This window comes from Camellia sinensis, unplaced genomic scaffold, assembly GCF_055761805.1.
Source record: "Camellia sinensis isolate YWXY unplaced genomic scaffold, ASM5576180v1 Unanchor1, whole genome shotgun sequence".
NCBI classification, from domain to species: Eukaryota; Viridiplantae; Streptophyta; class Magnoliopsida; order Ericales; family Theaceae; genus Camellia; species Camellia sinensis.
In genome coordinates this window covers 4,116,291-4,143,394 of record NW_028128987.1, presented here as the reverse complement: position 1 = coordinate 4,143,394, position 27,104 = coordinate 4,116,291, and positions in this window count along the sequence as shown.

Below are 27,104 nucleotides of genomic sequence, written 5' to 3'. Positions count from 1 at the left end.
GCTTTTTGTACATATGATATAGCATCTCTTGGAAATGTTTTATTTGCTTTATTTTGGTTTTGCTACATGAAAACAAGAATTCTCATATGAGTAAAACAAAGTAGTTCTCAAGCAATAAACATGGCAATTTTCAACGGATGATTGAAGTTTCCTTTTAATTTTTAATTTTTATTTTTATTATTATTTTATTTTTGTATATTCTCGTGATTTGTTAAATTCGACTTCTGTTGTAATAATTTCCAAACCCATTTCTTTTATTTTTCTTTTATTCGGTGTTGTAATAATTCATCGTCCCTACTTTTTTTTTTTTTTTTTCCTATCCCTTTCATTTACTCGCTTTCCATATCTATAAATAGCATCATATATTTTTTTTCATCATATTCATACTTTGCATTCATATTTCATGCATTCAAAGTCGGCTCATTTGCATCTATATGTTGAATCAATTTTTATGTGATTTTATGCCCCATGTCTTGAGATGATTCACATGTCATGTATTAGTAGTCAAATTTTTAGTTGCATTTTTGTGTATTTATTGCATTATAATCTTGAATCTAGGATCACGCATATTTTGCTAACTTTGTTTTGTAACTTTCTGCAGGACATCAATAAATACTATGTGAGTGTTTATGCTTTAGCATCTCATTTGTGTGTGTTTATTTTACTATGTCTAAGCATTCTACCATGCGGCTACTTGCTTAAGTGATATATCTCTATGAATGCCAGTGGATGGAGGTTGTATCGTTCAATTTGGAATAATATCGATTTTCTTGTTTGTGAACTCAATTTCTTTTGAGTTGTGCATTATTCAAAACTCTTTAAAAAATACATGAAATCAAATATTCCAAAATGAATGACATAGTCTATACTTATTTGCTTCACATAGTAAATTCTAGCATTAATTGGAATATGAAAATGTAAAGTTAATAAAACTCATATTATGGTTTAGTAGAGACCGATCTTTTGATCGAATGAGCAGGGGAGCTCAATTAATGATATTCCCCCTTCATACTTAAGGTTCCAAATCGAGACATCTTTAGTTATAACAAACAATGGTCTTGGCACAAGTCATGGGTTTTCTAGTTTTCTTAAAAGATTAGGTAACGACTCTGTGATCTGATGATACAATCCATTTCTGACAAAAGTTTTGCAATAAAATGAATTTTCTATAAAAATTGTTGGATCTAGACTCTTGTCTATGTTTTACATTGCATTCGTAAGACTAGATAATAATAAATAAATAAATAAATAAAATCGAAGGTCCAAACTATTTAGCACGCTCGAGTACATCGGGCATGCGACACCTAGCTGTTAACATACTCATCCACTTCATCAGATCATCTTGTGTTGTACATAGCACAGTATTTATCTAATCATTATCTTCTCTACAAAAATTCCATATGCTCCCTCCAAAAAACCAGCAAACACACACCACCATTACTCTAAACCACCACAGACGCACCGTCGCCGCTGTCATCATTGCTGCCACCACTAGCAAAGATCTGGACCATCTACACCCACCAGGAGATCACCTCTAAGTACGAGATCCTTAATTGAGTCGGCTTCGGCGCCTACTCCAACTTCTACAGAGCTCGCCGACTCTTCGACTCCCTTTTTGTCGCCCTCAAAGAGGTCCACGACTACCAGTCTGCGTTTTGCGTAGTCAAGGCCCTCCAAACCCTACAGAACTCTCCGAACGTCGTCACTTTGAACTATTACTTTTAGCGCAAGCACGAAGACGTCATGCACTTCTCCAATCTGACTTCCCTAATCTTAGCGAAGGAGCTTAGATCTAACTTGTCCAATCACTGATTTGCAGCAAGCGATGAAGACAGATTGTAGGATAGACGATTGTGAGAGATCTAGCAGCCGTAGGAACGGTGCATGTAGTGGCAAAAGTGAGAAAGACGGAGGAGAGAGAGATAGACAGATAGATAAGTGGTGATAGTGAAATATGTGTTTGTATATTTTATATATATGTGGATATTTTAGTCATTTTATAACAGTTTGTCCTTATGGACAGAATAAATCCGGGAGCTTCTATTTGCACACACCTATTCCTCTCTTTCCACACACTTAATGATATTTTTTAATTACATTTTTATCCTAAAATAAAATTACCAAAACATCCCTCTTCTTCTTCAACCAAAACTTTAACCCTAATCCTAACTATCCCCACCGCTAGCTGTTGCCCCCTCCGGTCGTCCCCTTCCTCAACATAGTCCCTCTCTCCGTCGCCTCCTCCAAGCCCCTCTTTTCTCGAATCGAAGCCCCTTCCCACCCCGTCGCTTGTCACTCACTCATCCTCCCTATCACCCCTGTAACCCCTCACTTCGCAACACAACAACACCGCCGTCGCAGCTTCTACCCCATCGCGATCCACAATCCATAAAGAGAGAGAGAGAAAGAGAGAAAAATGCATCGTGGAACCTAGATCTAGGAAGAAGACTCATTTTTTACCATTCGGGCTACTAGTATCGAAAGAATCGCCTCCATTCGGAAATCAAACATCGAACCAATGAATTTGGTTCGACCATCAACATCCAAACAAAACACATTGGTTCAACCATCAATATCTAAAACCCCTTTTCGTTTGCAAACTGTTGTCGTTGTCATCACCTCCCTTTTCGCGACTGAGAGGATATATATATATATACATATGGAGAGAGAGAGAGAGAGAAGATAAGGTGAGGGTCGTAGTAGTGTCACCAGTGGGTAGAGGAAGGGGTGGGATGGCGATTGAAAGTGAAAGGTTTGAACGTTGCTTGCTGGTGTGGAACGTGTGTGGATTGGGAGTGTTGGAAAGTTGTGTGTATGAGGATATAACTGGAATAAAAGTGTGTGCAATGAGTAAATATTTTTTTTTTTTTTAGGTGTGTAAACTAAGAAGGATGTGGACAAAAAGGAATAGGTGTGTGCAAATAGAAGCTTGCAATAAATTCGCACCAGTACTTCTATTGTTATTATTATTATTATTATTATATTCAATTTAGAAAAAATTATTTTTATATTTCAATAAGTGTTATTATTTTAGATATTTGATCCACTAAATTTTAATTATCATATTTAAGATATTTTATGAATAATTTGACCTTTACAAATATTTTTTGAATCCTTAACAACTTAGTAATGTAAACATTCGCATTAAATAAATTTGACAGTATGAATATTTACGTTAACAATGTAAATGTTCACATCATAAAATATTTACACTATCAATGTAAACATTAATACACATTTTGCCCAATTATAATTAAGGGACTTATTGAAATATTAAAAAAAAAATTAGACTATTTAGAATATAAATAAATGAAAAGAGATTTATGAATAAATACCTTTTTAATTTATCATATGATTTATTTTATTTTTCTAATATTATTTTAATAAATTCCATCACCTTTTATTTTTAATATAATAGTGAAAAAGTACATGATAAATTAAATGAATTAAAATAATAGTAATTAACATAACATTTAGGGCGCTCTTTAAGTGTGCAACCCCTTAAGGTTACACACCATATGCAACCCAATTTTAGCCGTTAGATTACAATAATTGATCAAGACCATTGAATTGTTTAATCGTGAAAAAGTTGAAACCGAGGCAACCGGTTAATGCTTGTATTTGCATGATTGCATCCGACCCACTCTCTCTATTTCGTCTCTATCTCTCTCTGTTCTCTTCTCTGTGTAAGGTTGAGTCAGTGTAACCCTTCCATTGACGAAACTCTGTAGGGAATATTATAACGGGCGATTTCCAGCAACAACGGAACGACAAGGCTATGTTGGTTCCATTGCTGAAGTGAAGGCATTCTCTCTAACTAGATATGAGGTATGGAGCTGTCTCCCTCTCTCTGTCTCCCTCTCTCTCTGGCCTCTTCACTTCAGCTATTTTCCTTCAACTAAACCCCCATCCTAACTTCAACCACTCTATGCTTCGCTCGAATGGAAACCCCTCCATTGGCAACTAACCTTTCTCCATCTCAAGCGAATGTTTGTGTTTGCACAAACAATTAAACCGTGTGAAAATGTCATGTTTGTGTTTGTGTTAACATTTTTCGATCATCAAGTAATTGTCTATACTAATGTCATGTGCAGTATGGCCCCAGCAGAAGTTAAAGGGAAAGTAATGATTATGACATTTCAAATGAAGCAGATGACATTCTTTGATCAATGAAAGTCGGGCAGAACCTTATCATGGTTGCGAAGCTGGTCCGATCAATGAAGAAGCAACCAACATGAACGTTGAAGATGGCGGAGCCGATGTGAAACAAGAAATGGTTGACGATGCTCATCGCAATGACATGGTTGGTGATGTTGAACGTGCTATTCTGGAACAGAAATGTGATTCGATCGAAGATGGAGAAGCTTTCTACAATGCGTATGCTAAAGCCAAGGGATTTAGTATACGAAAATCCAGATTTAACATAAATAAAGAGGGAAAGGTTGTTAGTAGGCTGTGGTTGTGTTCAAGGGAAGGTCAGAGATTACCAAAATACTTGGACCGTGTTGCTGAGAAGAGTAGAGCGCCCAAGGCACTAACAAGAGTAGGTTGCAAAGCGCAATTTCGCATACGGTACTGTGGGGATAGTGGTTTGGAAATACTCTTCTGATCTTGGGGGATGCTCGTGATCTTCAGCTAGTCACCTGAAAAGGAATAAACACTCCGGTCGAGGGTGCCGGAATTAGCACTCCGACGGGCAAGTCAGTCTCCACTCTCTGAATTACTTGCATTTTAAGTTAAGCGAAATGGTTCTCACATCCCTTTCTCTGACTGAAGATCCTGTATTTATAGTATTATCTTTGGGCCTTAGGGCCTGGCCCACCTCTGATCTTTTACATGTACTTCTACTCGGCCTTTGTTCTACTGGCCGGAATGCCGGCCATTTTATTCGGCTTTTCAATTGACTGGATTAATGCCGAATAGAGGTTAAGTTCTGGACCGGACTGGCCTACTCATCTCTATTGATCCAAGTAAATTCGGCTCCCACAATTGCCCCCCAAATACCTTACTAGCACCAGTTAGTCGGCGTGTTTGGCTTCTAGCTTGGGAAGTCAAAAATTCGACTGTTAATCCTCTTCCCAATGCGTGTCAGAACACGTACACGCTTTTTGGTCATTGTAACGATTTCCCGCCCCTTCGTACACTGCCTCCATTTAATGTGATTTGAAATTGTCTCTTCGAATGTATGTTTTGAATACCCAAAGATATCTGGCTCACCTTCTAGTGCAACTTCTTCACTTTGCGGCCTCTACAACTCCTTGTTTCTCGTTTTTCCCTTCGTCTCCTGTAAGTTTTCTTCTCCTTCATTTTTTGATCCCGCTTCCTTGTTTGCTTTTAGTTTTCCATAATCCTTGGGTTGGCCAAAATGGCAAAACATCTGAAGGAGCTCCTTTCAGCGGATCAAATCTTTGGCTTCCGACGCCAGTTTTCCATCCCCGATGACATCTATCTGTCACTTTTGGCAGACAGCACCACTGATATGGAGAGGGATGATGTGAGCACAATCATCTTTCCTTTTATATCAATTGCTGAGGGCGGAGTCCGCTTTCCCCTTCACCCATTTTTTAGGGCCGTTCTTCGATACTGAGGTCTAATCCCTTCCCAGCCCAACGTGAATTTCTTTCGCACCATAATGGGAATTGTAGAGCTAAATCGGCGTCTTAGAATTAATTTAGGTATACCCGCCATTCGGCACTATTATGTCCTAGCCAAATCTACTGGCCGGCTAGGGCGCTACTTTCTTAGAGCCAAGGATACTGATCATCACTTAAAGACTATGCTTGCCAGCTCTGGCAAGCGTGTCGATGACATGATGGTCGTTGTCCGCGACAATTGGGAGTTTGGCAAGGGTGAAGATTGTCTAGACCCTGTGCCAAGGCAAAAAGGCAAACCAGGTGGCCGATTAGATCACTTTTGTTTCTGTTATTTCCATATCTGTATTTGGCACTATATACATCTAATTGTTTTGTTTATGCAGGCAGCAACTTGAAGAGAGTGTTAGTTACAGACGACGACGTTGTGTTTGCAGAGATTAAAACTGCGCTACAGTTCGTCGGCCATCCAAACCTTCAAAAACAAGGGAGGGCGGCCCACATTCTTTTGCGGTACGAGCCGACTTACATGACATTCTCAGCGGCAAGCAACATTCCGATCGCGCGAGGCGACAACCATTTTACAGCCCTCATCTTCCCCAGCTTCAAAAATTTGAGACAGATTGGTTTAGAAACATCCGATTCTGAACACGTAGAAGAACAGGCGGCCAAACCAATCGCCGAGGACCCGGACCAGTTGGCAACAGAAGTTAACGAAGCTACTAACTCGACCTTTGAGGAAGTCGGACTGAACTCGTCTGACCCTCCGTCTACATCAGGCCGAGGGGACGCCTTCGAAGATATTTTTACAAATCTGGGAGACCTTCCCGGCACTTATTCTGAGGGTATGGCTGGGAAAAGTCTTACGCAGTTGGAGCGAAAGAAAAATGCCAAACACATGCCCGCCCGACAGAAAGCCGAGGCCACCCATTCTGGACCTGCTCCACGTGAATCTTCCAAACCCATTATTGTAGAAGAAACGGCTCAAGTTCATGCGGCCGAGACGGAGAAGGATGCCGAGCGTCCGATTACCGAAGAACGACCGATTTCAGAAGATCAGGGAGAAAAACGTACCGCCGAGAGCGAGGCCGACTCTGAGGAGGGCCCCATTGATAAACGGCCACGCTTAGAGGAGTCGGGTGTGGTGGCTCCTTTTGTTGTTAAACCAAAAATAAAAAACATGTCGATCTCCTCCGAAGCGTCGGCTTTGAAAGATCCAGTTGTAGCGCTGAGCTTGGTTGCCTCGGTCTCCTTGTCGACTGACAAGGCAACCTTTCGTGCCGAGCCGAATTTGGTAGCAATAGCATTAGCTGCCCAGTCGGCCCTTCTGGTATGTGGCTTGATCTTAACTCCTTATTTGGTTTGGTTTGCACACGGTATTTCTTGGTATGTGACGATCCCAACTTGTTTTGTAGACAGTTGGAAGGATAGCCAAACTAGGCCGCTGCCAACATGATGCCACTGAAAGAATTGGCCGCTTGAAGTCGGAAGTCGAAGGTGAGAGGAGCAGGGCCGAGTTTGAAGTGGTGAGAGCTACAATGGAAAGTGCATGAGCCGAAGCTGAAAATGAGAGGGCTTGGACTGCTGACTAGCTCAGATCCGACGCCGAGGAGAGGGCAAACGCGAGCGAGGAATCGCTCAAGTTAGAAAAGGAGGCGCTTGCCAAGCTGGAGGTTGACTTGGAAGAGTTGAAGAAGGCTAAGGAAAAAGCCGACTCCGAGGCTTCCGCGGCGTTTGAGGCTGGGTAGAGCGCCGCCCTTGAAGACTATGTGGAAGAAGTCCCCAAATTCGAGAATCGGGGATTCAAACACGGCTGGCTCAAAGCCCTTGCTACCGCTGGGGTTACGTTGGCCATGCTAATTCCATACGAGCAAGTGGACGTTGAGCCGCTCGAGTCTAATCCCGAGGCTTGATTTGGGAGACATCTTAGTTTTGTTTGGTATTTTCAATTTCAATGTATGTTTTTGTAAACATGTTTTGTTTTCTTAGTTTCTTAGTAGACAACTATTTGCTTGGGGTAACCTTCATGTATAAAATGATGACTATGTTGTATTCAATTTATGAATGAATATTTCCCTTACCTTGTATTATTTCTTGTATTTAATTGTGGTTATCAATGAAGATTACTGTTTTGTTTTTGGTATTTTGGGTAAAACTATTGCTGTCTGTCGCGTGGTAGACAAACGTTCGTGTTCACTTGCTAATTAGATAACTAAGGGTTAATAAATGTGATCAGATTAATAAATGTAATCTTGCCGATTATCCTTAGTTCATGGAGTGGCTGCGGCACAAATCGGTCGACATTAGGCTTAGGTATTTAACCGATCAGATTAATAAATCTGCCCTTGTCCCAGCCAATGTATGAACCCCAAAAGCCGAATATCATTAGTATTTGGCCGATCAAATTAATAAATCTGCCATTGCCCCAACCAATGTATGAACTCCACAAGCCGAATATCATTTCTAGATCGGGATGAATCAATAATGCTGAATATTGGTGGTTGTTGGAGTGCGCGCATTGATGATGTTACCTCGGGAGTGGGGTGCACTCCTGATTGATTAAAAAGGGGTTGAGAGATTCCATCTGGGTTTCATAAAGTGACTCGATTCTGCTCGTCTTTCGTGGCCGAAAAAGTGTGAATGTCAACCATACTCTTCTTTAATAGTATGGGAGAAGGCATGACTTTGGCGGAGCTGGACTCATCAATGAATCGAGGTGGCGAGCCTCCCCATACGGGCGGTATGGCATCTGCAGAGCACGAGAGGCGCCACTCTCTGCATCGACGAAGCAGGTCACCAAGGAAGGAGAAGCGCCAGCGGGGGAGCTCCCCTCGTTCGCAAAGTGAGGCCAGTAGACCACCACGCCCATTGAGCTTTTTTGTTTTCGTTGGGAACAGACCGATGACAGAGGCAAATTCCATCATCCGGGACCCGAACGTGGCGGTCAAATTTGCACGACAGATTTTTCTGCTAGAAGTACAGCAGTCGATGGTTGGTCGACTTGACTTCGAGGTGTTTCGAGAGGGCGTTCATGGGGCGGTAAAAGGGCTATGCACCGCCTATGAAATCGACATGCGCCTTCGTGTTGCGCGCCGAGAAATAGAGAAGAAGGATGAACACATTCGAAGCTTGGAAGCTCGCGAGGAAACGACTGAGCGCGAGCTAAGGAAGGTCAAGGCTGCTCAGACACAACCAGCTAGACAGGCTAACCCAATCGTGGAAGAAAATGTGACCTAGCGGCTTATCAGTACTACACTTGCCGACGTGATACGACGAGCATGTTTGCAATAGAGTCTGCGAAGGGGAGGGCCTATGAAAAAGGCTTCCATGAAGGCCGGAAAGTAAGAATACAAAAGACCAGGAAAAAGCTCGCCGAGGAAGTTTGCCGATGTGAAAATCGTGGATTTAAGCACGGTTGAATCAAGGCACTTCAAGCCGAGGAAGCTCTCCGAGCAGCGGGCGTTGATTCGGCGTTGCCGCTAAACCAACGCAATCACTTCCCCTTTTCCGCCTTCGAAGTTGAGAAGAGTGACGACGAGGGAAATGCCAGACAAAAATAGACATTGTAATGCACAAATGCAGATTGCGTGCAAAATTATGTAATTATTGTCCAATTGAATAAAATGTTTTATTTTAAATGTTTGTATTTCATTCTGAATTTTTATATGCTTAATTAGGCATCTCATTTCGAATGTTGGCATGTTTTGTTTTGTTCATGTAGTTGGACCGGCCCAAGTTAACTAAGCAATTGTGTAAATGGTTTTTGCCGACTCAACTTAACTGAGCATCCCACTTTGATGTGTAAATGTTTTGTTTTGTACGTTTTAACCTTTGTCATGGAGGGCGTTCCGAATTCGGAATATTATTCGGCCCATTATCGTCATTCACCAATGGGGCTCCGAATCCAGAGACTTTACTTGGCCAGCCGAATTTGGAGGCTTATCTGGCAGAAAGGCGTCATGCGCCAATCCGATGGTGTTCCGAATTCGAAGTCTTTATCGGCCTAAAGGCATAATATCCACGAAAGGTGCTCCGAATCCAGAGGCTTTATTGGCCCAAAGGCGTCGTGCGCCGATGGGGCTCCGAATCCGGAGGCTTTCTTTAGCCAATCGTGATATCCACGAAGGGCGCTCTGAATCCAGAGGCACCCAAAGGCGTCATGCGCCGATGGGGCTCCGAATGCAGAAGCTTTATTTAGCCAATCGTGATATCCACGAAGGGCGCTCCGAATCCGGAGGCTTTATCGACCCAAAGGCGTCATGCGCCAATGGGGTTCCGAATGCGGAAACTTTATTTGGCCAATCGTGATATCCACGAAAGGCGCTCCGAATCCGGAGGTTTTATCGGCCTAAAGGCGTCCTGCACCGACAGGGCTCCAAATCCGGAGGCTTTATTTGGCCAATCCACGAAGGGCGCTCCGAATCCGGAGGCTTTATCGGCCCAAAGGCATCCTGCGCCGATGGGGCTCCGAATCCGGAGACTTTATTTGGCCAATCGTGATATCCACGAAGGACGCTCCGAATCCAGAGGCTTTATCGGCCCAAAGGCGTCCTGTGCCGATGGGGCTCCGAATCCGGAGACTTTATTTGGCCAATCGTGATATCCACGAAGGGCGCTCCGATTCCGGAGGCTTTATCGGCCCAAAGGCGTTGTGCGCCGATGGGGCTCCGAATCTGGAGGCTTTATTTGGCTAATCGTGATATCCACGAAGGGCGCTCCGAATCCGGAGACTTTATCGGCCCAAAGGTGTCATGCGCCGATGGGGCTCCGAATCCGGAGCCTTTATTTGGCTAATCGCGATATCTACGAAGGGCGCTCCGAATCCGGACGCTTTATCGGCCCAAAGGCATCGTGCACCGATGGGGCTCCGAATTCGGAGACTTTATTTGGCCAATCGTGATATCCACAAAGGACGCTCTGAATCCAAAGGCTTTATCGACCCAAAGGCGTCGTGCGCCGATGGGGCTCTGAATCCGGAGACTTTATTTGGTCAATCGTGATACCCACGAAGGACACTCCGAATCCGGAGGCTTTATTCGGAACAATTTTGAACTGGATTTCGCAGTGAGTAAACAAGAATCTTTTCATTACAAAACTGGAATGTGTACATGGTGAGCCATTCAAAACTAGTATCATTCCCCACAGGTCGGGTTTAATAATAGAATTTACGCAAGTGCGTTGAATTCCAAGGTCGTGGCAGACTCCTTCCAAACATGTCTTTGAGCCAATATGCCCCTACTCCCTCGATCGAATCGACTTGATAGGGGCCATTCCAGTTAGGACCCAATTTTCCATTAGCCGGTTTTCTAGCAGCTGTGAGTACTTTCTTCAGAACTAACTCTCCTGGCGTGTAGCGACGCAGCTGAACACGTTGATTATACAACTTAGCAAGCTGCTGCTGATACCGCGCCATGGATGCAAGGGCACGGTCTCTTCGTTCTTCAATCAGAATCAAATTCAATGCCAGCATCATGTCGTTTTGGCCCATATCAAAAACTTTCGATTTCAAGGTTGGGAGGCCGATCTCCAAGGGTATGATTGTCTGGGTTCCAAAGCATAGAGCAAATGGCGTTTCCCCAGTAGATCACCTCGGCGTAGTTCGATGAGCCCACAACACACTCAGCAATTCTTCGACCCATTTTCCTTTAGCTTTCTCCAGTCTTTTCTTGATGCCGCCTAAGATGGATTTGTTAGAGGCTTCAGCTTGACCATTGCTTTGTGGATAAGCCGGCGTGGAAAAGTAAGGCTGGATACCATACTTGCTGCACAACTCTCGGTAGACGCCACAACCAAACTGGGTGCCATTGTCTGAAATGAGTGCTCTTGGAATGCCGAATCGTGTTATGATATTTCTCCAAATGAAACGCTTCACGTCGATATCTCGGATGTGCGTTAGTGCTTCCGCTTCTACCCATTTTGTAAAATAATCTGTCGCGACAATCAGAAATCGCTTGTTACCCGGGGCACAAGGCAGTGGTCCGACGATGTCAAGTCCCCATTGGGCGAACGACCAAGGACTAGTTATGGAGCTTAACGCTTTAATAGGCAGGTGGGTCAAATGAGAGAATTTCTGGCACTGTTCACACTTTATCACGTAACACTTGGCATCAGCTCTCATTGTCGGCCAGTAATACCCTTGTGTCACAGCTCGATGAGCCAAAGAGCGCCCGCCAGAATGGGCACCACAACTGCCTCCATGTATTTCAATCAGAAGCTCTTCAACTTTGTCCGGATGCATGCATTCCTTGTATGGACCAGAAAAAGATTTTTTGTAAAGCTTTCCTTGCGGATCCAGATAGCATCGCAGGACTTTGTTTCGTAGCTTGTACGCTTCTTTCCTGTCCTTTGGGAGCTGTTCGGAAGACAGGAATGTAGTAATGAGATCCATCCAACTCGGTCCAAATTCTATAACATTGACCTGGACTTCCTTCGAAGGGCCAATGCTCGGCTCCGGGATGAAACCTACTTCGATGGTCTGTTTAATTTCTGAGTTAATGGCGAAGGCTAGGCAAGCCAGGGCATCTGCATGTGTGTTCTGATCACGTGTTATCTGATTCAATTCATGATGGTCAAATTTTGATAGCAAACAGTTAGCCGTTTTCATGTAAGCCGCCATACAGTCATTTCTTGCCGCGTACTCCCCCTTTAGCTGATTGATCACCAGTTTTGAATCGCAAAATACAAGCAAACACCGAGCACCCAGAAGATGTGCACTACGCAAACTGGTTAGAAGGGCTTCATAGTCGGCTTCGTTATTTGATGCTTCGAAACCGACCTTGACGGCCTACTCAATTATTGCGCCATCGGGAGCCATGATTACTACTCCGGCTCCACTGCCCCATTGATTGGATGATCCATCATAGTACAACTATCAAATGTCCCCAACATAAATTTTCCAGTTCGGCTTAGGTCGAATTTCATCAGACTTGAAGTCGGTAAGACCCCCTGTGAATTCAACAACAAAGTCGGCAAGCAGTTGTCCCTTGATTGAGGTTCTAGGTAGAAACTGAATATCGTACTGGCCGAGTTCAAGAGCCCACTTTGAAACGCGTCCTGATGCTTCTGCACTTCGTAGTACTGATCGGAGGGGGTTATCTGTTAGCACCCCGATGCTATGTCCCTGGAAGTAATACATTAGTTTTCTTGCTGCCATGACAAGGGCCAGAATGAGTTTTTCCAACGGAAGGTAGCGTGTTTCGGCGTTAACCATTGCCTTGCTCACATAATACACTGGTCGCTGCTCCCCCAGTTCTTCCTTTATCAGTACGGCGCTGACAGCCTGATCGGAAACTACCAGATACAAAATGAGCGGATCACCGACCGAAGGTGTTGTCAGGAGTGGAACAGATTGGAGGTAGGTCTTGAGGCCGTTGAAAGCAGCTTCGCACTCGGCGAACCATTCAAAAGCCTTGCTCTGCCGTAGTGTATGAAAGAATTGTCGGCAACGGTCCATGGAACGACTGATGAACTTGTTGAGTGCAGCGGCCATCCCTATTAACTTCTGAACTTCCTTGACCGATCGAGGGGAACCGAGTTCTAGGATTGCTGTGATTTGCCTTGGGTTGGCTTCGATTCCTCAATGGTTGACAATGTAACCCAAGAATTTGACAGAGCCGATCCTAAACGCACATTTGGAAGCATTCAACTTCATTTTATATTTACGTAGAATACCAAATGTCTCTTCCAGATCGGCTATATGATTCTGCTCTTCCTTGGACTTGACCACCATGTCATCAATGTATACTCTAATAGTGTGGCCAAGTTGCTCCTTGAACATTGAAGTGACCAGTCTTTGGTAAGTTGCCCCTACATTCTTCAGCTCAAAAGGTATAACCTTATAGCAGTAGGCTCCTTTTGGGGTGAGGAATGCAGTTTTGTCTTGGTTCTCTGGATGCATGGCGATTTGATGGTAGCCTCGGTAAGTATCGAGGAAGCTCATACGCTGATGGCGTGCCGTTGCATCTACAAGTTGGTCAATTCTGGGTAGGGAAAAACAATCCTTGGGGCAGGCTTTGTTTAGGTCCGTGAAATCAATGCACACTCGCCAGGTCCCATTTTTCTTCTTCACAACCACAGTATTAGAGAGCCATGTAGGGTAGGTCACTTCCATGATTGCCATGGCGTCAAGCAACCTGTCAACCTCTTCAACAATGGCGGCAGTGTGCTCTGCGGCTGACCGCCGGCTTTTCTGAATGATCGGCTTGCATTTAAGGTCAACATTCAAACAGTGCTGCGAAACTGACGGATCTACACCCAGCATCTCATATGGTGTCCACGTAAATATATCAAGGTTGCCGAGCAGGAAGGAAATTAGTTGCTGCCTATCAGCTTGATTCAGGGAGGCGCCAACCATGAAGAACCTATCTGGTTGCCGTCAATCTCAACTTGATCTAGGGTCTCTGTGGCCTTTTCACTTGGGAGCCGCCCAACATCGTCGAGGCTCTCTCGATCGGGCACCTCAATTGAATTCACTTGCAACTCTTTTGGCGTCTTTTCAGCAAGGAGATAACATGCTTGTGCCAATTTCTGGTAGCCACGAATTTGCTCAATGCCGCGCTCTATCGGGAAGCGTAGTAGCTAATGATAGGTGCTTGGCATGGCCTGCATAGTATGCAACCAAGTTCACCCCATGATAAGATTATACGGCGATGGCAACTTGACGATCAAGAATTCCACATCTACTATTCGGGAGCCCGCTCAGACGGGCAGTGTGATTTTTCCCAACGGGTATTTTGGATTGGCGTTGAAACCGAATAGTGGATAAGGAGCCGGAGAGAGATCCGATTCAGAGAAGCCAAGTTTGGTGAATGTCTAGAAATACATAATTTCTTATGTGCTCCCCGGATCAATGAGTACACGCTCAACGATGAATCAGTTTACGTGTAACTCGATCACCAAGGGATCGATGTGGGGAAGTGTTACTCCAGCCAAATCTAAATCATCAAAAACAATGCTCACAGCTTCATGGGGCCGTTTAGCCGAAGTGAGTTGATTTTGAGGGTCGGGATTCGACTGAATCGTATGCACCGCGGATGACATTGGCAGGCTGTATATCCTGTGGATCATGCCGAGTGGAGGGGAATCTTGCCTTAAGGCTATTGCTTTGGTTGAGTTGCCTTTTCGGATGTATTGTTGTAGCCGACTATCTTGTACCAATTCCTCCAGGTGATCCTTCAATGCGTAACAACTCTCAGTATCATGGTCGTGATCCTTGTGATACTCGCACCACCTATCTCGTCTTCTCGTTTTGGGAGGTCCCACCATTTTGGACGGCCATTTGAAGAACGAAAGGTGTTGGACTTTGGACATAACCGCATTGATCGGCTCTGACAACTCTGTGTATTTCTTTTCGGCGCGCCTTGTGCGCCTGCCATCGATTTGCAGTTGTTCATTTGCTCGGTGGGGGCAGTGGTCGCTTGATCGGCGAAAACCCCATTTTTTGTCCCATTTAGCCCGATGCCGCAGTTCGGGCCTCTAAGGTGGTACAAAACTTATCGGCTGAGCAATTTCAGAAGGAGCCGTCTTGTTGGCCGTGTTTCCGGCTTTAACCCGTAAGGCGTCATCCTCCACTTTGCAGTATTCCTCAACTTCCGTCATTAACGACCAGACTGTTTTGGGGGGTCTTCTAGTCAAGGAGCTGCGGAGAGCACTGTCAGGGTACAAACCCATTTTGAAGGCGGTGATGGCCATGCAGTCGTTGCAAGCGTCATCAACAAGATTAAAGCACTCCCAATAGCGTGCCGAATACGCTCTTAGTGTTTGTCCTGGCTGGATCTGCATTGCCCAGAGAGAGTCGGCCTATTTCAGCTGGACCTCGTTGGTGACGAATCTGGCCTTGAAGGATTTCTGTAATTGATGGAAGCTCTTGATCGAAGTCGGCTCCCGTGTATAATACCACCTGGCAGCCAATGGTCCCAAACTGCTGGGAAATATTCGGCACATGAGGGCCTCGCCGTCTACATGCACTGTCATGGCTTGCTTGTAGTGACGGATGTGATCGGTGGGGTCTGATTTTCCATCATAGAGAATAAACGATGGAGCTTTGAACTTTTTGGGCAAGACCGCCCTTGCGATCCGTCGTACAAAGGGATCATGCTAGTCTTCTTCGTCTGAACTGTTTCTTCTTCGTTTATGCCTTATATGAACACTCTCTTCAGAAGAACTGGTAGCTTCGAGTCGACCCTTCTTTTTGGGCTCCGAGGATAATGAGTCAGAGTCACTGTCAGTGTCCTGTTGTCGGGCTCGAGGTCGTCGACCACCTGCCCTCAGAGGTTGCTCCAGATCTTGGCGTATAGCTTGTTTGGGCTTCGCAACTTCCAAGGCCAAATCCTGTCGGAGACGTTCGTTCTCAGCGATCATGTTCTCCAACCTCAGTTCGTTTTGTTTTGCTTTGCTTGCTCCATAATCGCTTGCATTGCCTCTTGTGCTAATGTCGAGGGTGAGCCGAAGTTCAAGGCCCTTCTTGCGGTAATATTCTCTGGCCCGAACATATTGCTTGGAGTGGTTTCATCTTGCGGTGTAGGGTCGATAGTGACTGCCGGACGATCTTCCGTCACGCCCGCCATGGATGTGCTTGAGTATTCCCACAGACGGCGCCAATTGTGGGGATAGTGGTTTGGAAATACTCTTCTGACCTTGGGGGACACTCGTGATCTTCAGCTAGTCACCTAAAAATGAATAAACACTCCGGTCGGGGGTGCCAGAATTAGCACTCCGATAGGCAAGTTAGTCCCCACTCTCTGAATTACTTGTATTTTAAGTTAAGCGTAATGGTTCTCACATCCCTTTCTCTGTCTAAAGATCCTGTATTTATAGTATTATCTTTGGGCCTTAGGGTCTGGCCCACCCCTGATCTTTTACATGTACTTCTACTCAGCCTTTGTTCTATTGGTTGGAATGCCGTCCATTTTATTCGGCTCTTCAATTGACTAGATCAATGCCGAATAGAGGTTAAGTTCTAGACCGGACTGGCCCATTCGTCTCTATTGATCCAAGTAAATTCGGCTCCCACAGGTACGATACAGATGCTAGTGAAGGGGGAAAATATGTTGTGACTCACTTTGTCGCCACAACCATGAATTGGCGGAACAACACTGTATGATGTATCTGAGGTCACATCGCGGTTTAAACAGCGCCGACAAAGCTCAAGCAATGGCTATGCGCAACGTCGGTGTAAAGACTAGCCCAATCATGGACTATATGGAAAATCAATCCGGGTCTTATGAGAATGTTGGTTTCATTCGTACGGATCTGCACCACCATATTCAAGCCGAATGTAGAGCAGAAGTTGAGGATGGTGATGCGCATGGTGCGTTAGTTTACCTATGTGCAAAACTTGATGTTGACGAATGTTTTTTTTACAAGTATGATGTGTGTAAGGATAACAAGTTACAAAATCTGTTCTAGGCAAATTCAAAATCACGGGCTGACTAAGCAAGTTTGGTGATGTGTTAATATTTGACTCAACTTACAGAACCAATGCGTACAAGAAACCTTTTGTCATGTTGGCTGGTGTGACTAACCACTTTAGGACCACGATATTTGCATGTGTTTTGCTAGCTAATGAGACAATTGATACATACACATGGGTTTCAGAAACATTTATGGAAGTGACAGGAAATAAAGCACCTGTGTCTGTACTGATAGATGGGGATAAAACGATGCGAGAGGCAATCAGAAGTGTATTTCCAGACGCAAGACATCGATTATGTAATTGGCATCTTGGGAAAAATGTTATTTTAAATGTTCACAAAAGTGGCTTTGCGCATGCTTTCAAGCAGTGCATGGACATAGAAACGGATGAGGCAAAGTTTGAGCATGGCTGGACGAGAATGGTCGAAAAATTTGGACTTCAAACCAACAGCTGGGTGTTTGAGACATATGAGAAGCGTCATATGTGGGCTGCGGCATATATGCGTGGACATTTCTTTGCTGGGATGAAGAGCACTCAGCGCTCGGAGAGTATGAATGCTTATTTCAATCCATTCCTTCAACACAAATTGAAGCTATATGAATTTGGTAGGCACTATGATCGGGCTCTTGCAAGGATAAGGTATAACAAGGTTGGAGATGATGCTGAAACAAATAACACTTTTTCGGTATTGATTACTCCATTGCGAGATATAGAGAGACATGGAGCTTAGCTATTCACCCGAAATATATTTAGAATGTTCCGTAATGAAATCTTAGAAGAGGGGAAGTTGAATGTCAAGGACGTGTTCCCTTTGCTGGATGGTCAGAAATGCTACTATATTCATAAGTACAAGGTGAAGAATAGATCATGGATAGTAACACACAATCCAGTGGATGTTGCAATGAGATGTTCTTGCATGCATGAAGTTTGAGTCATTAGGGCTACCTCGCTGTCACATGATATGTGTTATGAAAGTTGAAAATTTAACGCAAATTTCCCCAACTTGTGTGCTGCATAGATGGACAAGGACTGCAAGCAAAGATGGCCAGCAATAGCCTCAACTCTCAATTGATAACACTACAACACAGACGGCCCGGTATGAGATATTGAGTTCTTCCTACAATGAAATGTGTTTCTATGCCTCGTAATCAACGGAAGGTTTCAAAGAAGCTAGGGACGCATGTCTTCCGATGACGAGCCGAATGAAGGAGTTATATGAGAGGAATCTAAACGATGGGGATGAAGACAAAGGGAAACATTCAATCCCATGACAATTTGGAGTAAAAGATCCTGATCTTGTGAAGACAAAAGGAAACCCGAGACGGGCCTCGTCCAACTATTGAAGACCAAAAAAATGTGGGAATTACAAATGCATTGGGCACACAAAGTGAAGGTGTCCTAAGGTTCGGTTTAGCCGAATAGTGGGTTGTAACTTTTTTTTATCATCAGTACAATGCGAAGTCATTGCCCATTCGCTGCAAAATTGGGTTGGTGGATCCAAGTGCACCGCACATTAAGCAACGACGACTAATTTTCGATGTTTCTCCTGATTCCAAACAGCCTGTGGGCCAATATGGTAATGTCGAAGCAGCAGTGTACAAAAATGATTCGACCACAATTGATGAGGTGAATCAGGTAATTGAATAATTTGTATGATTTACTTACTCCCTTAATTTATTAGGTAGACAGTACTAGCTATTGAAAACACATCATTGTGAAGAACAGGGTAGATATGTGTGCAGTTTTCATTTTGCACGTATTGCTATACGTAACGTGTAAATAATTGGTTACGTACAATGCCAGGAAATGGCACAACGTTACTTATGTACAAGACCACAAGTTGTAAATTTCTCATATTGTTTAGAGTGATGTTGTCATTTGTGTTTGCAGTGACATGTCATTTTGAAAACTAATTGAAGGTGACATATATATGGGTTGTTTGTGTATTGTTTTGGGTTGGAAATTAGCTTATGTCTATATTCCAAGATTCCTATTGTGGGTTGCTTGTTCCTGTTCCATATTTGGTTGGATCTAACTGAAGGGTTTTTTGCGGTATGGTTTATCAACTAACGATGTGTTTGGCTTCGTATTGATTTGTTATGACTTGTTTTGGTAAATTAGTATTATATTTCAAGTAAAATACGAATTTTGTCGATGTGGTTTTGCAAAATTACATCCCAGCGCATGCATTTTGTATATAATCCAAGTGGTAATTAATTTTGGGTGTTACTTGGAGAAAGTGACCCAACAAACTCGTTTACTTTATCTCTATGTCGATTGCTATATGAATTACGAGTTACGAACAGGAGTTGTAAAATTATTTCATGTTAATTATGAAAGTGATGGATTTATTGTCAGTAAAATTATGGTAGGCCTATATTGACAGCAACCAAGCAGTAATTTAAAGTTGACAAGTTAAAGAAGAAAATCAAGCAATTGTGGTATTGGTTCGAATGCCTGAAAAGGATGAAGACTTCTTTCGATGAACTGATGGTAACAAAGTAAACAAGTAAAATGAACTTTTTGATATGAGCTGATGGTAACAAATCGTAGAAGATAAACCTTTGCTGATTTGAGATTGAAATCACCAAAGTTCACCCAGTGACAAAGTAAAAATGAGAAGGGAAAAAACTACTCAGAAGTTGCAATGTAGAAAGTAAGTTGTTGTGTTGTTGTTCATGTCCTCTCTCTTTGCAAATCTTCTGCTCTTTATAGCTCTTATTTCCTACGACCCGATGATCTGCCAAATCTGCAACTGCTTCTTTGCAACTTCTGTAACTGCACGGTCATTTCCATGTCTTGAAATCACATAAAACCTTCGCTTGTCCCTGTCGAAGTGCATATCATTGAAGTTGTCACCTATGCCTAAGTCCTTTTAGCCTTTCCTCGATAGATACAGACTCCTAATTCGTTCATGTTTCCTCTTAGAGGCTAGCCACTAAATCCATCAGCACTGCCAATAACTGCTCCACCGTGTAAGTCAGGTGGCATGCAAGATTCAACGTTAGTAGATAACCCTTGTCTTCAGGTGGACTTGCCATGTGTCCTCAATTGAATGGAGCAGCTGTTGGCAGGATGTGGGAAAAATAGGTGCAAAGAGGAATTTTTAAAAAATAACCAATCATAATTTAGCTGAAAATATGAGTGAACTTTTTTAAAAAAAAAAGTAGTTTCCATTTTTATAATTATAAACCCGAGATGTATATTTTGTTTTCGATATAAATAAGTTGCGTATTGTGGTTGCGTAAAATGTAGGACAACAATTGTGTTTAAGTCATTACAATCCAAAAAAAAATGTTATTTCAAATATTAACAAGTTTGTCAACATTGAATATATTGATTAAATTACAGGGAAAATTCAATATTTGGCAGAGTTTAATGATTCAAAGTCATAGTGCAGTTACAGTGAGTGGCCAAGTGTTGTGGTTCAGTGGCCCAGTTTGCAAGGATTGTGGTTGTGTTTAGTGGACAATATTCTGTCGATTTTTGTCTCATAATGATGAAGGACATGCCCCTACAATGGTGAAAATGAAGGTCGACATGGAAGAGTCAATATTTGGCAAAGGGGACTTGAAGATTCGAAATCAGGGGGCAGTTACAGTGGCAATAATGGTGTAGACGTGTGAGATCATGCAATGTTGGGCCACAAAAATAGTATACAGATATCAAAACCCACGATCTCCCTTCTAGGCTTTCCAAGTATACTAAACATTCACTTCTATCTGTCGATCTCCCATTTCTTCTGTTTATTTCATGGCCACCAACTATTTGAAACTTCTGTCGACAGAGCAAGGCTCCTACTTTGTCTCGTGCTTCGTCCTAAAATTGTGCCCACTAACTACATGACTAGTGCTAAAAACTTCCCCCGTCACTTGTAGGTGACCCACATACAGAGAACCCACTTTCAATTAGTGGACATTCCTTCACACTTGGCCACATGTCCTCCATTAGGTGAACCATCTGGGGAAGTGATTGAGACCCCCTCCAATCACCACCCCCACCACCCCCCATACACAAGTGGGGGCTGGTGATTGGAGGAGAAGGAAAAAAAAAAAGAAAAAAAAAAGAAAGAAAAACTGGCCAATCAGATAGAGAAAGGGTCATGAGGGTGCCCTCCTTGTGGGGGTCCAAGTGATATGATATTTAACTTGAACAAGGGGGCCATTGTTTGAGCCCAATTTATACTCAACCCAGAGATTTATTCCCCTGAGCCCCAGAGATAAGTCCAATAGCAAATTTCTTACTACGGGCCCAAAACAAACATAAACTACAACACAATATAAGAGCATTTAAACAATACTGGCCCTATCATAAGCTATAAAAGACCCACCTTTTCAACTTCAAACCATTTCATTTCCCTCTGATTCGAACTCCTCAGACTGTACTCCTTCTTCTCAAACATTGCCGTTCAAAACCACAGCACCACAAAACCCTAAGCCATGGCGCCCAAAAAATCTCAACCATCTCCATCTGAGGAGAACAATGAAGAACTACTCCGCTTCCCAGACCCTATCAGAGCACGTATCGCTCCTCTAAAATTAGGTATTACCTTATTGCCTAGCACAAGCTCTGTCGCTAAGGCTACTCTAGGCCCTACCTTCACGTCTTACTTCCCAGACGAGCTAGCTCCATACTATCCCCTTGGTAATGGTGAGAACCTTCTTCTCAACCAACCTAGATTTAAGTGGACTAACTGGAATGTCAACAAAAACCCAGGCAGAGGCTGGAGGACACCAGACTCTGTTTGGCAAAGCTGGGGCAAGAGAATTGAAGGTCATGACTCTGAAGTATGGAAGCACCAGGGCATTAGTGAAGCAATTAGACTGTCGACCAAGAAATATGACATGGACAAAGGGCTAATTGCTGTTGCTGCATGCTTTTGGTCGCAATCTTGTAACTCCCTTCTCCTCAATTTTGGTATGATTTCCCCTACCATCTTAGATGTAGCTCACCTGACTAGTCTCCCAATCTTGGGCAATGAAATTCATGCTCTCCTTGAGCCTCCAAAAGTGACCTTTACTTTAAACACTGACATGAGCTATACAGATTTCACCTAGAGATACAAAGGCAAGCCTGGTTCCCCTGTAAAGGACCAAAAAAGAACTGCTTTTTACTTACTTTGGCTTTGTCAGTTTCTTTTTTGTGTCCCTAGGTACAAGATCACCAAAGAGTACCTCCCCCTTGCCTTGTGTATACAAGATGGCCAAGCTATGACTTTAGCCCCTTATCTTCTTGCCACCCTTTACAAGGCCCTATTTTCCTTAGTCGACAAGAAGATTTCTGGCAACTGTGGTGGACCCTTCTGGCTCTTCCAAGCTTAGTTGTATGCCTATTTCCCTGAGGCACAACCCCCACAACATAACACCTTGAAACCAGTTTTCCACTCCTATGCTGAACTATTACTCACTTATAATAGCCAACCCATCCTCACTTTCAGAAATCATCTTACCATGTTTTACAATCTTCCTTTGAAAAGACCTTCCAACTTGTACATGCCATTTCAAAACTTTCAATTCTCCTCCAATAGACTTCGCCTCCTCTTCATAGACCCTTCTGATTTAGACAATGAGCAAGTCCAAGCACAAAATGAGACTTGGAGACACATTCTCACCTGCAAACATGTCTTGGTTGGCTGTTCCATATCCTCCACCAAGATGTCGAATTGCAGTTTTGTGACATACTATCCCAATCAATGGTCCAGGCAATTAGGTCTTTCCCAGGGTATCTCTTATCCTTATTTCCACCCAACCATCCATGAGGAGATTGGGTCCAGAATCTACTTCAAAGATCCTAGGCAAGCTGAATCCATTCTGAGAGAACACCAAACTTTTCCAAGATTTTGGTCCCTTCTTCTTCAAACCTGCTTCGGACTGCTCCACTGCTTTTGACTATTGGTGGGGACTTATGACTGCCATTATTTTCTGCAAGCCACTTGAAACCTGCCTTCACGATATTTGTATTGATAACCAGAGCCCCATATCCTCGCCTTCCAAGCTTAAGGCTACAGGTATCCTTCCTTCATATACTTCATATCTCTGATTGTCTCATGTCCTTTTTTTTTTTCTCTACAACACTAACTTGTTTGACCTTTGACAGCCAAAATTGGGCCTGCTGCTGAACCATTGGTTAGGGACCAACATAAAGGCAAGGCTCCAATGGATCCAACTACTCAGACAAACATCCCCTCAGTTCCGAAATTAATGGGACTCTTTGGCAGCCTCGCAAACACAAGCACAGAGCGAAACTACCACCTATACCCCTGTAGAGACAGAGGTCACAGCGAAGAAGAGAGAAGGGCCTTCCAATGCTCCTGCTCTAAGTACAGACCTAAGTAATTGGGATATCCCTCTCAACCAAATGGTTGGCCAAACAACATCAAATCCTTCAGGGCAGCTCTACCAAGTACGCCTTCACTTTACACATTTACATCATCTCAATTTCCATTCACGCCCAACTAATCACTTACTTTTGTGCAGAGAAAAAGAAGGAGATTACTCCTTACTGCTGCTGATGATGAGGATCCTTCCACTTCTCCTCAACACATTCATCCAATTCCTAGTCCCGTCACCAATGTACCCAGAGAACCCACTCTAGAACCAACTCCACCACCACGCCAACCATCTCAACAAACTTCATTATAACCTCCTTCACAGTCTTCGCCACAGCAATCTACACATTCTGCATCACAACATCCTTCCACTTCTCCTCAACACATTCATCTAATTCCTAGTCCTATCACCAATGTAGCCAGAGAACCCACTCTAGCCACAACAATCTACACAATCTGCATCACAACATCCTTCATAGCTAGAACCTCCTCCTATTGCTCTCAGGGATGTCACAGTTGGGGCTCTCTCGATGGAGGTTGATTACCCAAGGGGCACTGAGCCTATTATTGTCCCTTCTGTCTTTAGCCCTCAACCATCACCATCCAACTCCTCAAATTCCCAACCTTCAAACAAACAATCAGAAAGGATTGATTTTGACATTTCAATCAACAGCCAATCCTCTCCAACAGATGACAATACAAAATCCCCTCAACCAGAAGTTCACAACAACCAAGGTAAATATAAATACAAATGTGACTGTTCGTATGAAAAAAAAAAAAAAAAAAACTTCTCTTTAAGTAACTGCTCTTCTTCTTCAATTTACAGGGACGGACATAATACATGACTCATCTCCACGACCAATGTCCGAGAAAGAACTTGAAGGTCCTCATGGCTTTTCCCTCTTACCAGAACTAGAAAAAGAGCCTGAAGGAGCTAATGCTGCCATTTCATCAGTACTCGAAACAACTCCTCTTGCTGCTACAACCACAGCCGAACAAGGCCAACCGTCTACGTGCACTTTATCAGGACATGTACTACCATTTCCAACCTCATCCTATTTACTCTTTATTACTTGCAGCATATATTCTCACCAAACTATTAATGTTCACAGGCCATCATTCCATCTCAGGATATTTGGGGCGAACTTTCTATTCTTAAACAACATCTAGACGAAATATTCCCATTGCCTCAAAGGCTACATCTCTTTCATGCTGAAACTCAACAAACCTTAACCACCTTCATCAACCTCATTAACACCCCAGTTGAAGAAATCATTCTCCACAAACCTGATGAAACCTTGGCCTGTCTTTCTGCTGTTCTAAACCTCTCCCCTAATCCTTTCAACTCCATTCAACTAAAGCAATTGGCCAAGATCATCACGGAATGGCCAGCCCTTTCACAGATGGTTCAGACTTGCTCGAAGGATATTCAAACCAAAAAAGATTTCCTAAACCAAGCCCACACCATATCTACTTCACTCAAACTCAGCAACCAAACCTCTGCAGCCATTCTTGAGCAACACTCAACACTTGAACTTGAGGAAACCAAACTCATGGCAGAACTTGCCTCTGTCTGGCAAAGAAAGGCTCATCTGTAGCAACAACATGACAAGCTTAATCAAGAAGCAAGGATGATGCTCTCCCAAATTAGACATGGTCCTGCATCAATTCAGACAACTAAAGCTGAGTTGGACCAAGCCCAAGCTATGCTGGCAGATGCTCAATCAGAATGGGGTGTTCTAGCCATTTTCTTCCCCAAATCCTAAACTAGTTTATATATATATATATATATATTTGTATTGTACAGAATGCGTGCTATCTTTCAAACCATTGTGCAGACTTGTTCATTAATGAATATCAATACTCTGTTTTTGAATGGTCTATTGCATTATTTTTTATTTTGTTGTGCAATTTTTCTCCCTTTGTGCAATGTTATGAAGTAATCAACTCCCCTTCAAAGTTTCCCACATGGTTGGATAATACTTCTTCACATATTTTCCGTTTATATATCTTCTATGTGGTTGCCCTTCCAAGGATTGGTTTATGTAAAGGATGTCACAGTTTGGAAGTAGTTTTGTGAAATTCAACAGGACATACCAACATTTTTGCCGCGTTAAGCTTGTCGGTGTCCAGTGTGGCGGATGCCAATGAGTCAAATAGGTACACCACACGGTCAAGCATATCTATTTATACGCACAACCAATGTACTCCTCTATAATTAAAAAGCATGTAAATGTACACATAAACACAAGTGAAGGCATTGTTTAGAGGCCATTCGAACATCTACTCACTTCCATATTTACATTGACATTCATATTAATGGGATCGACATTCATATGAAATCTATTCACTTTAATGGGATGGAAATTGATATTACCTTCTCACATGCATCAAGCACACTAGTATATCTGTCATGTACATATAAAACGATTTGAATTATAAATTAAACAATACAGATTAAACGATTAAACGATACAGATTAAACAATTAAATGATACAGATTAAATACTCAGCAAACCATACACATTAAACGATTTGAATTATCGATATAGATGGTTTAATCGTTTAAGAGGGAAAAGCCATGAGGACCTTCAAGTTCTTTCTTAGACATTGGTCGTGGAGATGAGTCATGTATTATGTCCATCCTTGTAAATTGGAAAAGAAGAGCAGTTACTTAAAGAGAAGTTTTTTTTTTTCAAACGAACAATCACATTTGTATTTGTATTTCTATTTACCTTGGTTATTGTGAACTTCTGGTTGACGGGATTTTGTATTGTCATCTGTTGGAAAGGATTGGCTGTTGATTGAAATGTCAAGATCAATCCTCTCTGATTGTTTGTTTAAAGTTTGGAAATTTGAGGCGTTGGATGGTGATGGTTGAGGGCTAAAGACAGAAGGGACAATAATAGGCTCAATGTCCCTTGGGTAATCAACCTCCATCGAGAGAGCCCCAACTGTGACATCCCCGAGAGCAATAGGAGGAGGTTCTAACTGTAAATTGTCTCATCATCAGCAGTAGTAATGAGTAATCTCCTTCTTTTTCTCTGCACAAAAGTAAGTGATCAGTCGGGCGTGAATGGAAATTGAGATGATGTAAATATGTAAAGTGAAGGCATACTTGGTAGAGCTGCCCTGAAGGATTTGATATTGTTTGGCCAACCATTTGGCTGAAAAGGATATCCCAATCACTTAGGTCTGTACTTAGAGCAGGAGCAGTGGAAGGCTCTTCTCTCTTTATCGTCGTGACCTCTGTCTCGACAAGGGTACGGGTGGTAGTTCCTCTATGTGCTTCTGTCTGCGAGGCTACCAAAGAGTTTCCCATTAATTTCGGAACTGATGGGGTGTTTGCTTGAGTAGTTGGATCCATTAGAGCCTTGCCTTTATGTTGGTCCCTAACCAATGGTTCAGCAGCAGGTCCAATTTTGGCTGTCAAAGGTCAAACAAGTTAGTATTGTAGAGAAAAAAAATTGGGCATGAGACAGTCAGGGATATGAAATATACGAAGGAAGGATACCTGTAGCCTTAAGGTTGGAAGGCGAGGATTTGGGGCCCTGATTATCAATACAAGTATCGTGAAAGCAGGTTTCAAGTGGCTTATAGAAAATAATGGCAGTCACAAGTCCCCACCAATGGTCAAAAACAGTGGAGCAGTCCGAAGCAGGTTTGAAGAAAAAGGGGCCAAAATATTGGAAAAGTTTGGTGTTCTCTGTCAGAATGGATTCAGCTTGCCTAGGATCTTTGAAGTAGATTCTAGACCTAATTTCCTCATGGA